The sequence below is a fragment of the Myotis brandtii genome, unplaced genomic scaffold (genome assembly GCF_000412655.1).
Source record: "Myotis brandtii unplaced genomic scaffold, ASM41265v1 scaffold165, whole genome shotgun sequence".
In the NCBI taxonomy this organism is placed as follows: Eukaryota; Metazoa; Chordata; class Mammalia; order Chiroptera; family Vespertilionidae; genus Myotis; species Myotis brandtii.
The window spans coordinates 2752460-2764550 of record NW_005356042.1 but is presented as its reverse complement, the minus strand read 5'-3'; the positions used below and the strand labels follow the sequence as shown (position 1 = coordinate 2764550).

The window sequence follows — 12091 nt, the reverse complement described above, 5'->3', positions numbered from 1 at the left end:
CCGCATTTATATCGGAGCAGCTGTCGCCCTCTAGTGTCCGACTATCGGCGACGACGAGTGGCGCCTCCTGGGTCTTAGGGCCTGCCTTCAGGAGGAGCCGGTAAGTGGGGCTGGAGCGCTGCGCTGGCGGGAGAGGCCGGGCCGCAACGCCCACTGGCCCCTGAGCCGCGAGCAGAGCCGTGACCCGCACGCGGTGCCCCATCCTCGGCCGAGTTGTCGCCCCCACGCACACGTGGTCGGTGGCGGGCCCCCCTTCTTTAGCCTCCCCAAGACACCCACTTCCAGCCAAAGGCCGGCATTCCAGCAGCACCCGGCCGCCGCGCAGGGGGTTGGTGGAGTGCAGTCTTGGTCTCCGAGCTACTGTGGCGCCTGCTCGCTTTAAAAGCTAGAGCCAGTCTTGTCCGGGATCGGGGTTTCTGGAAGGCGGCGACGTGGAGAAGGAGCCGGGGTGGGGGTGGGAGGCAGAGAACAGTTTTGAAGATACGGCCCAGGGCACACCACCGTGTGGAGAGGCCCGGAGCGCGGTGATTGAGCGTCTTTATCTCTGGTCACCCACCGATTCCGTGTAGCACCTCTCCCTGCTCTGCCTCTGGCAGTACTTCGGGGTGTCACGGGCTCCGCGGCGCCGGGCACTAGGACCCCGCGGGGAGCAGAGGGAAGGGGAGGCGGCCGCGGCCAGGGAGCCTGGTGGACTTGTCCGGTCTGACCGCCTGGGCTGGAAAACTTTTTCTTTTTAATTATTTCTTCTAGCCGGAGCGCTAGGGTTGCTAAGCGCGCGGGGCTGGCACGGCTACCCCGCGCGGGGCGGCCAATTTTTCCCTGTGCGACGGGCGGAGCTGGATTCCGGGGCTGGGGTACCGGGACGAGGGGAGCGCTCTGAAGGGGGAGGAGAACTTGCCTCCGGAACGGGGATCCCGAAGAGGGCTGGCTGTCAACGGGCTGGAATCCGTTGGCCTCTCCCCTAATCCCTGTTCAGGTGGGCTCCAAGGCGGGCGCAGAGGTGTCGAGGGAGCGCCCAGGGAGAACCTTGCTGGGTGGTTTGCAGGGCGGAGTTCCCCGAGATCCTGGGGAGCCAGGCGGCCAGGGCTGCTGCCCTCTGGGCGCTGCGCCGCCTCCGCACTCACTGCTGCCGGCTGAAGGGGTTTATGGCCGCGCGCCTCCCCAGCCACGTGGAGCCTCGCGCATTCTATGTGGGGATCGTGGGGACAGGAGGGCTCGCAGGGGGCCTCATGGGGCCGAAAGTCGCTCCTGCCACTACCCCTCTCCCTCCGCCCTTTCGACTTAGTGCTCTCAGGTCTGATGCTGCCTGGGTGTTGGTTGGAGGTGGGCCTGCCTGAGAAGTGCCCCACTGGGCTTTGAAGACCCCCTCCCAGACAGCGGCCTTCCAGGGCTTGGCAAGGAGCCACAACCCTCCCAGGAGCCCTCAAGGCCAGCGCCAAAAACACGGCCTGGTTTCCACTGTGGTCACAGTAAAGAAGCAATTTGTGCTTTAATCAAGTTCCTATTCAACATATTTTCAATGATTAATGACCCAACTGCTTCATTTTTTTTAGTCCAGACCTCAGACACAAAATATTTTTAGCTTGATATTTTTGGACAGGGAGTAAAACTAGATACATTAAATAAATAACCTGTGTGAGCCGAGGAGCTGCTCTCTTGGCCAGATGCAGGACCCATTTACACACCAGCACCTGTGGAGCCTGCAGGGAAACTTGGAGTGGGATTTTCAGTTTTTCCGAATTGCCATGAGTGATGGCAGTCCCAGGGGAGAAGCAAGGAAAAGGCTCCAGGAAGTATCCTGTTCACAGCGTCTACACCTGGTTTCCTGCCAGGGCCAGAGGCTCCCAGGGCTGGGGGAGCAGTGGAATCAGGCTTTATTAATAGGGTGTGTGGGGGTGAGAGAGGCACCCAAGGGGCCCACACCCAGGGTCCCAGGTCCTTCCACAGCAGAACCAGAATTCTCCCACAAGGCCAGCTCTGTGCAAGGTGCTTAGTGCCCAGAGATGAGTGAGAAGTGGCCTCTGCCCTCTTGGGGTTGGGGAGACAGACAGGCCATCACACAGTCTGCTGGGAGAAGGGCCTCCTCACAGAGGAGGTGTCACCGAAAGAGCAGGGAATGGGCCTGGGCAGAGGGATGTCATCCATTAATTCATCAAAGGTCTGTTAGGAGACACACATGGGGATGAAGGATTGATGTACCATGTGATTGATAATGGGACACCCTGCCCTGGTGAATGCGGGGCTCTGGAGGAGGTATCAACAGATTTTGTTTGGGGAGGTGCTATGGGCTAAATTGTGTGTCCCCCTCCACATTCATATGTTGAAGTCCTAACCCCCAATGTGATTGTATCCAGAGATAGTATTTTTTAACGAGGTGATTAAGGTTAAATGGGGTCATAAGGGTGGTGTCCTAATCGGATAGGATTGGTGGCTTTGCAAGGAGAAGAGAGGGAGAGCCCCCCCCCCCCCCGCCCTGCCCCAAGGGCACATGCACTGGCACCCGTGTGAGGACACAGGGAGAAGGCGGTGTCTGCAGGTCAGAGAACAGAGCCCTCACCGAAAACCAACCATCCTGGCACATTTACCTCCTACTTCCAGCCTCCAGAACTGTGAGGAAATTAATTTCTGTTATTTAAGCCACCCAATGTGTGGCACTTTGTCATGGCAGCCGGAGCTGACTAAGGAGGCCAGAGAGGGCTTCATGGAGCAGTGGACCTTTGAGCTGCACTTTGAAGGATGAACAGGAATTAGCTAGAAGGATAGGTGGACAGAATGGCAGGTGCAAAGGTGGAGAGGCTATGAGTGCATGGCATGTTCTGGTAACAAAGGACAAGATGTTTGCCCGGCTGGAGTGCAGGGATTGCCAGGGAGGGGCCTAGATAAGGCTGTATCCGAAGATGGAGCTGGGTCTCTGGCCAAGGCCACTCCAGGTGAGGGGAGAACCTACCTCACAGGCTTCCGCCAAGCAGCTTTTAGCAGGGGAGCACTGTGATCCACCCCTGGGGCTACCCCCACCAGAAGGTTCCTTAGTCAGGTGGGTGTGGATTCCCAGCACACGGCTCCAATACTGCCCATACTGGAAACTGCCCCCCTCCCATCTCCTCTTGGGCCAGGGGTGTGCACACTGCCAAGTGCCTGGTAACATGGCCCATGTAGGCCCAGGCAGCTGCCTCGGGGCTGTTTGAACAGGAAGTTCCTTGGCCTTATAAGCTCCTCACTTCAAGGGAAGGGAAGGGCCAGAGGAAGGCATGAAGGGGGTCCTCTACTGTGGGGGTCCCTGAGTCTAAGGGTGGTATGAGGGTCTGCTGGGCAGGGTCTCAGTGCCCTGGCAGGGCCAGCTCTCATTCAGTGCAAGCAGGAGAACAGTGACACCACTGCTTCCGGCCTTGTCTGGGGGCCCATGGCCCTGCTTCTTTTGGAGGAAGTGTCAGCAATAATTTCAAACCTATACCCCCAATTCATCCCTTCTCTCCATCTCTCCACAGATATCCTAGTTCCAGCCACCATGGTCTCTCGCCTGGACCACTGCAGCAGCCTCTAACCAGTGTCCCTGCAGTCCTCCTTGCCTCCCCCCTCCCCCAACCCAAGCATCTCCACAAAGCAGCCTGAGTTACCCGTTGAACATGTGCTGGGATCATGTCACTCACCTACTTCAACTTCCTGTGACCTCCCACTGCATGTGGAAGAAGACGGGTGATGTCTCAACCTGGCCACAAGGCCTGCATGATTTGGCCCTCACCTCTTCTTACTCCTCAGACTCTTCTTGGCTCCCAACTATGCTCTTTGCAGAGCCTAGTGTCTCCCAGCCTCAGGGTGCTTCAGTTTGCTGTGCTGGCTCCCTGGAATGTTCTTCCGAAATGTTGGCATGACTCCTTCTTCCTGTCATTTGAGTCTCCCCTTCTTGAAGAGGTTCCTCTCAGGTATGAATTGCACACTAGCCACCCCTCCCCCACTCCTTAGGCCATTGTGTGTTTTATTTTCCTCATAGCATTCTCTGGAAAATGGTCTTGTTTACTTCTTTAACTTGTTCCCTGTCTGTTTCCCACACCAGAATGCCAGCTCCACAGACAGGACCTTGTCTGTCCTGTTCCGCCTATTTCCAGAGCTAGAACAGGCCTTGGCATATGGTAGAGCCTCAAATATTTGTTGACTGGACAGGAATGGATTCTATTCAAGAAAACCCTTACCCGGCCATCCTCCCAGAACTCAGCTTCTTCCCAAGCCTAGGAGGGGTGCTCAAGGGTGGCCCCAAAGGATGCTGGGGAACACCCAACCCCCTGGGTATCAGGAGCCTCTGAAGACATGCGTGGCAATACTGCCAGGGCCTGGAGGGTCTACACAGTGCCTCCTGGCTAACTGGAAAGAAGCCCCTCAGGCAGATGCAGACCCCTGGGGCTTGGCTGAGCAGAAAGTGCCTTTGTCAGGAGGGGGCTCATTTGTGTAGCGACAACTTCTCAGCCAGACAAGACAGCCCTGGAACCCCCTCTCCTCCCACTTTGGCTCCAGAGCATCCCTATCTGTAGGGCACTGCTGGGAGGGTGCCCAGGAGAGCAAGACTTAGTCCTTGGACATGAGGCATCAGATCCACCTGGGAGGACAGGCCTGCCTCCTGCAGGCTCACGTGGGAGGCAGTGGCCGCCCCAGCATGTAGACCTCACAACCCTACTGCTCAGGAGGTGGGGCCGGGCTCCTGGCCCACTTTTGTGCACCAACCATTTGGATCCCATTCCTTCTCTTTGCTGATTCCAAGGATTTATGCCTCAAGGTGCATCTTAAAAAACATCAAACAAATAAAACTTAAAGAAGGCAAGAAACCAAATTGCAAATCAAAGCAAGAGTCTTTGGGTGCTGGCTCATAGAGGGCTCAGTTCTAGCCCTCTTTCCTTGTGATTGTACTGCTCCCCGGTCTCATGCCCACCACACTGTGTGTAAAACATCCCCTGAGTGCAGACACTGGAGCTACAGGAGAAACAAGCTGCCCACAGCTGGCTGCCTGTTTCCAGACTCCTTATCCGTTCCAGCCTGTTCAATTCCTCCCAAAGGAAACTAATATCAGGTCCCGCTATGGTCTGTGCTAATAGACTGTCAGCTTATGGAGTTAACAAACAGAATTGCTAATGTACCATTCTTGACTTCCAGGATAAAGCCTTAATGGAAAAAAAGGCAACTTGCAGAACAACATGCAGCTCCCACTTTTTGAGAACGGATTTTTAAAATATATATTATGGGTGTATAGAAAAAAGTTAGGAGGAATACACACCGAACTGTGAACAATGGTGCTGCCCTGGTAGGAAGGCAGAAAACTTGCACTTTAAATGTATACACTTACGTATACTTTGCTTTTTAATCCTCACCCGAGGATATGTTTTTATTGATTTTAAGAGAGAGAGGAAGGGAGAGAGAAACATCTATCAGCTGCCTCCTGCATGTGCCTTGACTGGGGATCAAACCCCAAACCTAGGTATGTGCCCTGACCTGGAATTGAACCCATAACCCTTTGGTGTACGGGACAAGGCTCCAACCAATTGAGCACCCGGCTAGGGCGTATATTGGACTTTTTAAACAGACAAGTATGTGTTTATTACTTTTATAGCTTTATAAACTATAAAAATATTTTAAATCACATTAAATTTATAGATTTATAATGTTTATAGTTTTATAAACTATAAAATGCTTTAAAGTCACCTTAATGTACTCTACAAATATATAATGATACAATAGATTCCATAGCTTTGTAAATAACTTCAAAATACTTTTTAATGGCCATATTTTTTAAATTAAAAAATCTGGAAACATGGTCTAAGAATGAATAGTTTTCTGATTTGTGAATTTGAATTTGCTCATATGGGAACCATACCTAGTAATAGACACTAAATCACATTCTGTTCTACAGATAACAAGTCATCTTTATTTTAAATGAGAAAAGCTCATTTATTTATATATAAAGAACTACAAATCAATGTGAAAAAGAATCATAATTCAAAAGAAAGTGGGTGTACACAATTTATTTTAACCAATAGTTAATGCAAATGATTTTAAACATGTTTAAAAGTGCTAAGACTCTGAATAAAAGATATACAAATTAAAACTAAACTAGTCTGACAGGTCAAGATGAAAACCTTTGGTAATGTGCCGTCCTGATAAATAGGTACAGCAAACAGGTAGGGTATACTGAAGCATCCTCTTTGGAGGGCACTTTAGCAATACCTGTCTAATTTAAAGGTGGATTTGCCTTTCACCAGAAATTCCATTTATAGAAATTTAATCCCAGAAGCTCTCATATATACATAGAGGGGTCCATACAGGGATATTGACCAGAACATTGTTTATAATTGCAGAAGACTGGAAACGATGGAATGTCTGTCTATTAATAGAAGACAGGTTAAATAACCATGAGATAGTTGGTTAATAATCCTTTGTGTTTCTGTTAAACAGGAGGGGGAAAATCTGTGTGAACACATATGAAAAGAGCTCCGATACACACACACACACACACACACACACACACAGTGCAGAGTACTTTTCCATTTTTGTAATAAGGGGGAGGCTCTACCTACATGCTTATCTCTGCCTAGAACATCTCAGAGGGACACATAAACAGGGAAACTAGAGGACTTGCAAATGGGTCAGAAAATTTTATTATAGCCCTGGCTGGGTAGCTCAGTTGGTTGGAGTGTCATCCTGATACGGCAAGGTTGCAGATTCGATCCCCAGTCAGGGCACATGCAGGAATCAACCAATGGCTGCATGAATGAGTGGAACAACAAATCGATGTTTCTTTCTCTCACTTCCTCTCTCTCTAAAATCAATCAATAAATACAATTTTTATAAAATTTTAAATTATACATTAAGATATATTAAAAGGATTAAACAATAATTAAATAAGGAATTGGGGATTGCTCAAAAAATTCCAAAACATATGATTGCTAAATGTACCCTGAAAACACTAGCCTTAGGATAATGAGAAGGGAGTTTAGTTTTTATATAATTGAACAGAATTAAATAATCATAAAAACCCAAACAACACTGTTTTTTTCATTGTTATCTCCAATAAAATTTGTAAGCCAGTCAGTTCCTGTAAAACTCTTATACAACATGAGCCCATTTCCCTCAAATATGGAATTGAGTTTCCTGTCCATATTGATCTAGCAGTTCAGGGACTTCGGGCAGGGCAGGGTTATCCCCTTCACATCCCTCCAATTGGTTCCGTCTCTACCATTTTCAGTCAAAATTCCAAAGGTCACTTGGAAAGCACATAACCCACTAAGCTGCCAGACACTCCCTTTTGGCTAGATAACCCCCCACGGCCCAGATCCCAGTGCAGAGTCCTGGGAACTAGGGAAGCGCTGTTATAAAACCCTTGTCTACTTGGCCAGCAGTTGGAGGTGATGCTGAACAAACTGAGAGTTTCAACAAGCATATCTTTAGAATCCAATTTTTATTATAATTGATCAGAAAATCTAGCTTACATTCCACATGCAGTCATCTAATCATCGCCAAGGTGCAATAACAGTTAAACGAAAACCAGCATGAGTCATGCTCCTATAAAACTGTCTGCTTACAGAGCTTGGCTTTCTCTGAACGGGGGAAACTTGAAGTCAGGCAGCAGAGGAAGGGGTTGTCCTGGCCTCTGGCTGGGAGAGATTATTATGAGAAAAGCAGGTCACACGGGATCTGCCCAGTGGTTCATTGACATGGAATGTGCACATCGATTGAAGTCTTTGGTTGCCCGGCACCATTTGAACACCCTTCCACCGTCCAGGGATGTCCCACCAGAAATGCTCTCTCACAGCCTCCCTCACAGCTGGGATGAGGCATGAGTGAGAGACGAGGATCTGACACACACACTGGTGAGAGCCATCAGGGCATGAGCGAGAGAGGCGAAGGGCAGGTCAGTGTCTGGGGTGCTGTGAGCATTGTAAGCAGCCACATAGCCTCCACGTGGATCCTCTGGTCCTCCCAACTTCCTAACATCCTCGTGAGCTCTTCTTCAACTTAATTCTCTGTAGTTAGAGTGGATTTTGTCGGTTATGCCTACCTGGGATAGGCCTTTGACTTGGATGACTAATGAGAACTAGGCCAAGATAAAAGTCAGAGATGACTCCTTCCATCTTCTCTCTGCAGCTACGGCCTTGGTCCTGATTCCTTGCCTTCTTTGCAAGCCAGGTCTCCTAGCCAGATTAAGAAAGAAAACAGGCTGTGGAGTGAGCTACCCATTGAATACCATTCATGCACAGTGACTTTGATATGTAGCTTCACCTCTCGTGCTCAGTTTTCTCATCTGTAAAACGGGGATAATAAGGCCATCTTCCCCACAGAGGAGTTGTGAGGATTAAATAGAACAACCCATGAATAGCACTTGGGTAAATGTTGAGGATTAGTTCTCCCAGTAAGGAAACAAAGTAAGACTAATGTGGGGAGTTAGAAAATTCCTTATTGTATGGAATAAAAATAAAAACCCCATTAACAACAGGATCAAGGAATCCTAGCTATTTTCTTTCTGGCCATAGACTTCTTTAGAATAAATCCATAAATATCTAATAATAAATCCAACCATAAACTCTAGACAAAAATCTTAAAATCAGCTACCTGGAGATACTGTAGAATGAAAAACAAGCAGGCAGATACTGGTGGGAAGTTGACATTTGGAAGAAAAGGACATCGCAGAGTAAATTTCTTTCTTCTGAAGTAGCATTTAGCCCGAAGGCAGGCCCCAGTCTGTGCATGTAGGGCAGCTAAAATTCTGGCAGAAAAATCTGCAATACTATTGGCTTGATGAACCAGAGGACACAGCTCAGGGCAACCACAGTCACGGGAAAGTGGGGAGGGGAATCCAAGAAAGGAGACAGGAGCCCAAGCAATATAAATGAACTTATGTAGTTGCGAGCTTTCTACAATTTATGTGAAGTGTTGCAATACAAACTCTTAGCAGTATGAAAAGTTATGGATGTATATTGTAACCCTGGGGCAATAAAATATAAAGCAAAGAGATAGCTACAAAGCCAATAGAAAAATTAAATTGAATCATAAAACATTCAGTTAATTAAAAGGAAGGAAGAGAAGCAGAAAAAATAACAGCAAGGAAAAACAAGTACAGTGGGGCCTTGACTTACGAGTTTAATTCGTTCTGAGACCGAGCTCGTTAAGGAGCTCATTAACTCAAATTACTCTATCAACTCAATGCAAAAAATCAGCCGAGAGACAGCTGGTATCTCAAAAAAATCGTTAGTCGAGACACTCGTAAGTCAAGGCCCCACTGTAGTAATATTATAGGCTTAAATCTAACTATATAAATAATTATATTAAATGAAAAGGACTCATATTCTAATTGGAGGAAGAGGTTGACAGAATGGATAAAAATGCAAGGCCCAGCCCTGGCCGGTGTGGCTCAGTTGGTTGGAACATCGTCCCATACACTGAAAGGTTGTGGGTTCGATTCCCAGTCAGGCACATATCTAGGTTTCGGGTTTGATCCCTGGTCAGGGCACCTACAGGAAGGCAACTGATTGATGTTTCTTTCTCACGTCGATGTTCTCTCTCTCTCTTCCCTGCTCTCTAAAATCAATAAGCATGTCCTTGGGTGAGGATTTAAAAAAATGCAAGGCCCAATTATATGCTGTCTCCTCAGTAGATGAGAAAAGGTATATCATGTAAACCTTAAGCATAAGAAGGCTAGAGTGGCGATAAAAATATCAGTAAAATAGTATTCAAGGCAAAGAGTATGACCGGAAAAGAGGATGTTTCATAATGATAAAAAGAGACAGTACATTATGAAGATATAATAATCATAAATGTGCATGCACCTAATAATATATAAAGAAAAACTGATAGAACAAAACTGGAAGTTGAGAGTATGAGATTTATTTTAATTTTAATTACTTCTTATGGTTTAAATTTTAATCCAATGCCTGTTCTATCATCATCATCACATCACATCAACAAAAGAATGGAAATGATGTTTGAGCCAAGTCTTCAAAGTCGAATCAAAGTTTCCAGAGAAATGAGAAGGGAAGACATTCCAGACAAAGGTCACATGTGTGCAGAGGCATTGAAGTGCCTGGTGTGTTCAGGACTGTAGACTTCGGGCATGCCTGAACTCCAGGGTTGGGTTGTACTACTGAGGAGGGATAGGAGGTAACAGCAGATGAGTAGAAGTGAGACTTAAAAGAGCCTTATAAATTTGCTAAGAAGTTTTAACTCTATCATGATGGACATGAATAGTTATTGAAATGTTTTTCTAAAGGAAGAGATAAGGTCATGTTTGGGCTTTAGAGAGATGATCCTGACTTCAAGTTCGATAAGGTTTAGAGGAGACTGGAGTGACTTCTGGAAGATGCTTCAGTAAGTAGATTAGAAATGCTGGCTGCCTGACCTGGAAGAGTAGAACAGGGACAGAGAAGGAAGCATGGTTTTAAAAGGTCCCATAGGAAGCACTATAGTGAGAATTTGGCAACTCAGAACCCAGATGATGACACAACTGACATCTATGAACTCTCAAAGTTGAGTTGATGAAACCGCTTGGTGAATGCTTCTTTATTATCATTTCCCATAGAACAATAACAGAAGCATAATAATATCTACCATTTAAAAGTTCATTTTATTCAATGCAATCCCTGTAAGAAACTCAGCGGGCTACTTTGTAGAAATTGACATACTGATCCTAAATTCATATGAAATTCAAGGAACCCAGAATAGCAAACACTTTCTGATTTCAAAACTTCTACAAATGAAAAGTAATTGAGACAGTGTGATCCTGGTATAGGATAGATATATGGATCAACAGAATAAAATTGGTGGCCCAGAAACAAAGCTTTATATCTATGGTACATTGGTGTTTTTGAGAAGAGTGCCAAGACTATTCAGTGGGGGAAAGAATAGTCTCCTCAATAAATGGTGCTGGGACAAGTGGATATTTATATGCAAAAGAATGAAGTTGGACCCCTATCTCATATCATATACAAATATTAACTCAAAAAGGATCAAAGACTTAAATATAAGACCTGAAACCATAAAACATTTAAAAGTGCCCTGGCCGGCGTGGCTAAGTGGTTAGAGTGTCAGCCTGTGCACTGAAGAGTCATGGGTTCAATTCTGGTCAAGGGCATGTACCTGGATTGCAAGTTCAATCCCTGGCCCCGGTGGGGCGCATGCAAGAGGCAACCAATCAATGTGTCTCTCTCACATTGATGTTTTTTTCTCTCCCCCCTCCCTTCCACTCTCTCTAAATAAAAATCAATGGAAAAAATATCTTCTGGTGATGATTAAAAAACAAACAAACAACCCCCCCCCCAAAAAAAACTGCTAGAAGAAAACAAAGGAAGTAAACTCTTTGACATCGGTCTTAGCAATGATTTTTTTTATTGTGTTTTTAAAAAAATATATTTTAATGAATTTTTACAGAGATGAGGGAGAAGGATAGAGAGTTAGAAACATCGATGAGAGAGAAACATCGATCAGCTGCCTCCTGCACACCCCCTACTGGGGATGTGCCTGAAACCAAGGTACATGCCCTTGACCAGAATTGAACCTGGGACCCTTCAGTCCGCAGGCTGACGCTCTATCCACTGAGCCAAACCGGTTAGGGCAGCAATGATTTTTTTTAGATGTGTCTCCTCAGACAAGAACAACAAAAGCAAAAATAAATAAATGGGACTATATCAAACTAAAAAGTAAAGAAAATCATCAACAAAATGAAAAGTCAACCTACTGAATGGGAAAATACATTTGCAAATGATATATGTGAAAGGGTTTAATATCTATAATATATAAAAGACTCATACAACTCAACATCAAAAAATCAAATAATCCATTTTTATTTCTTTTAAATTACATATGTAAGTGAAATGAAATGCTTGTCTTTTTCTGTCTGACTTATTTTACTTAACATGCTATCTCTGGGATGTAAGCACAGGGAATATGGTCAATATCTTAATAACTTTGTATAGTGGCAGATGATTACAAGACTTATTGGGGTATCACATTGTAAGGTATATAAATGTTGTACAACTGAAACTAATATAATATTATATTATATTAGAGGCCCAGTGCACAAAAATTTGTGCACTTGGGGGGGTGGGGAGGGGGGTCCCCC

The 12091-nt window shown here is 46.2% G+C and overlaps 1 long non-coding RNA gene across 2 annotated transcripts in view; it reads left to right on the top strand.

Annotated features, from left to right (window-relative positions):
* Positions 1-6: 6 nt before the first annotated feature.
* Positions 7-12091, top strand: part of LOC106725442 — an 18044-nt gene continuing 5959 nt past the window's right edge. Inside the window, exons 1-3 of one of the 2 annotated variants that reach the window (XR_001361326.1) lie at positions 7-976; positions 3486-3920; positions 4052-4935. This is a non-coding gene — a long non-coding RNA (uncharacterized LOC106725442). Of the gene's footprint in view, positions 977-3485; positions 3921-4051; positions 4936-12091 lie in introns of those variants that run through there. The other variant, XR_001361327.1, reaches the window with a different exon arrangement.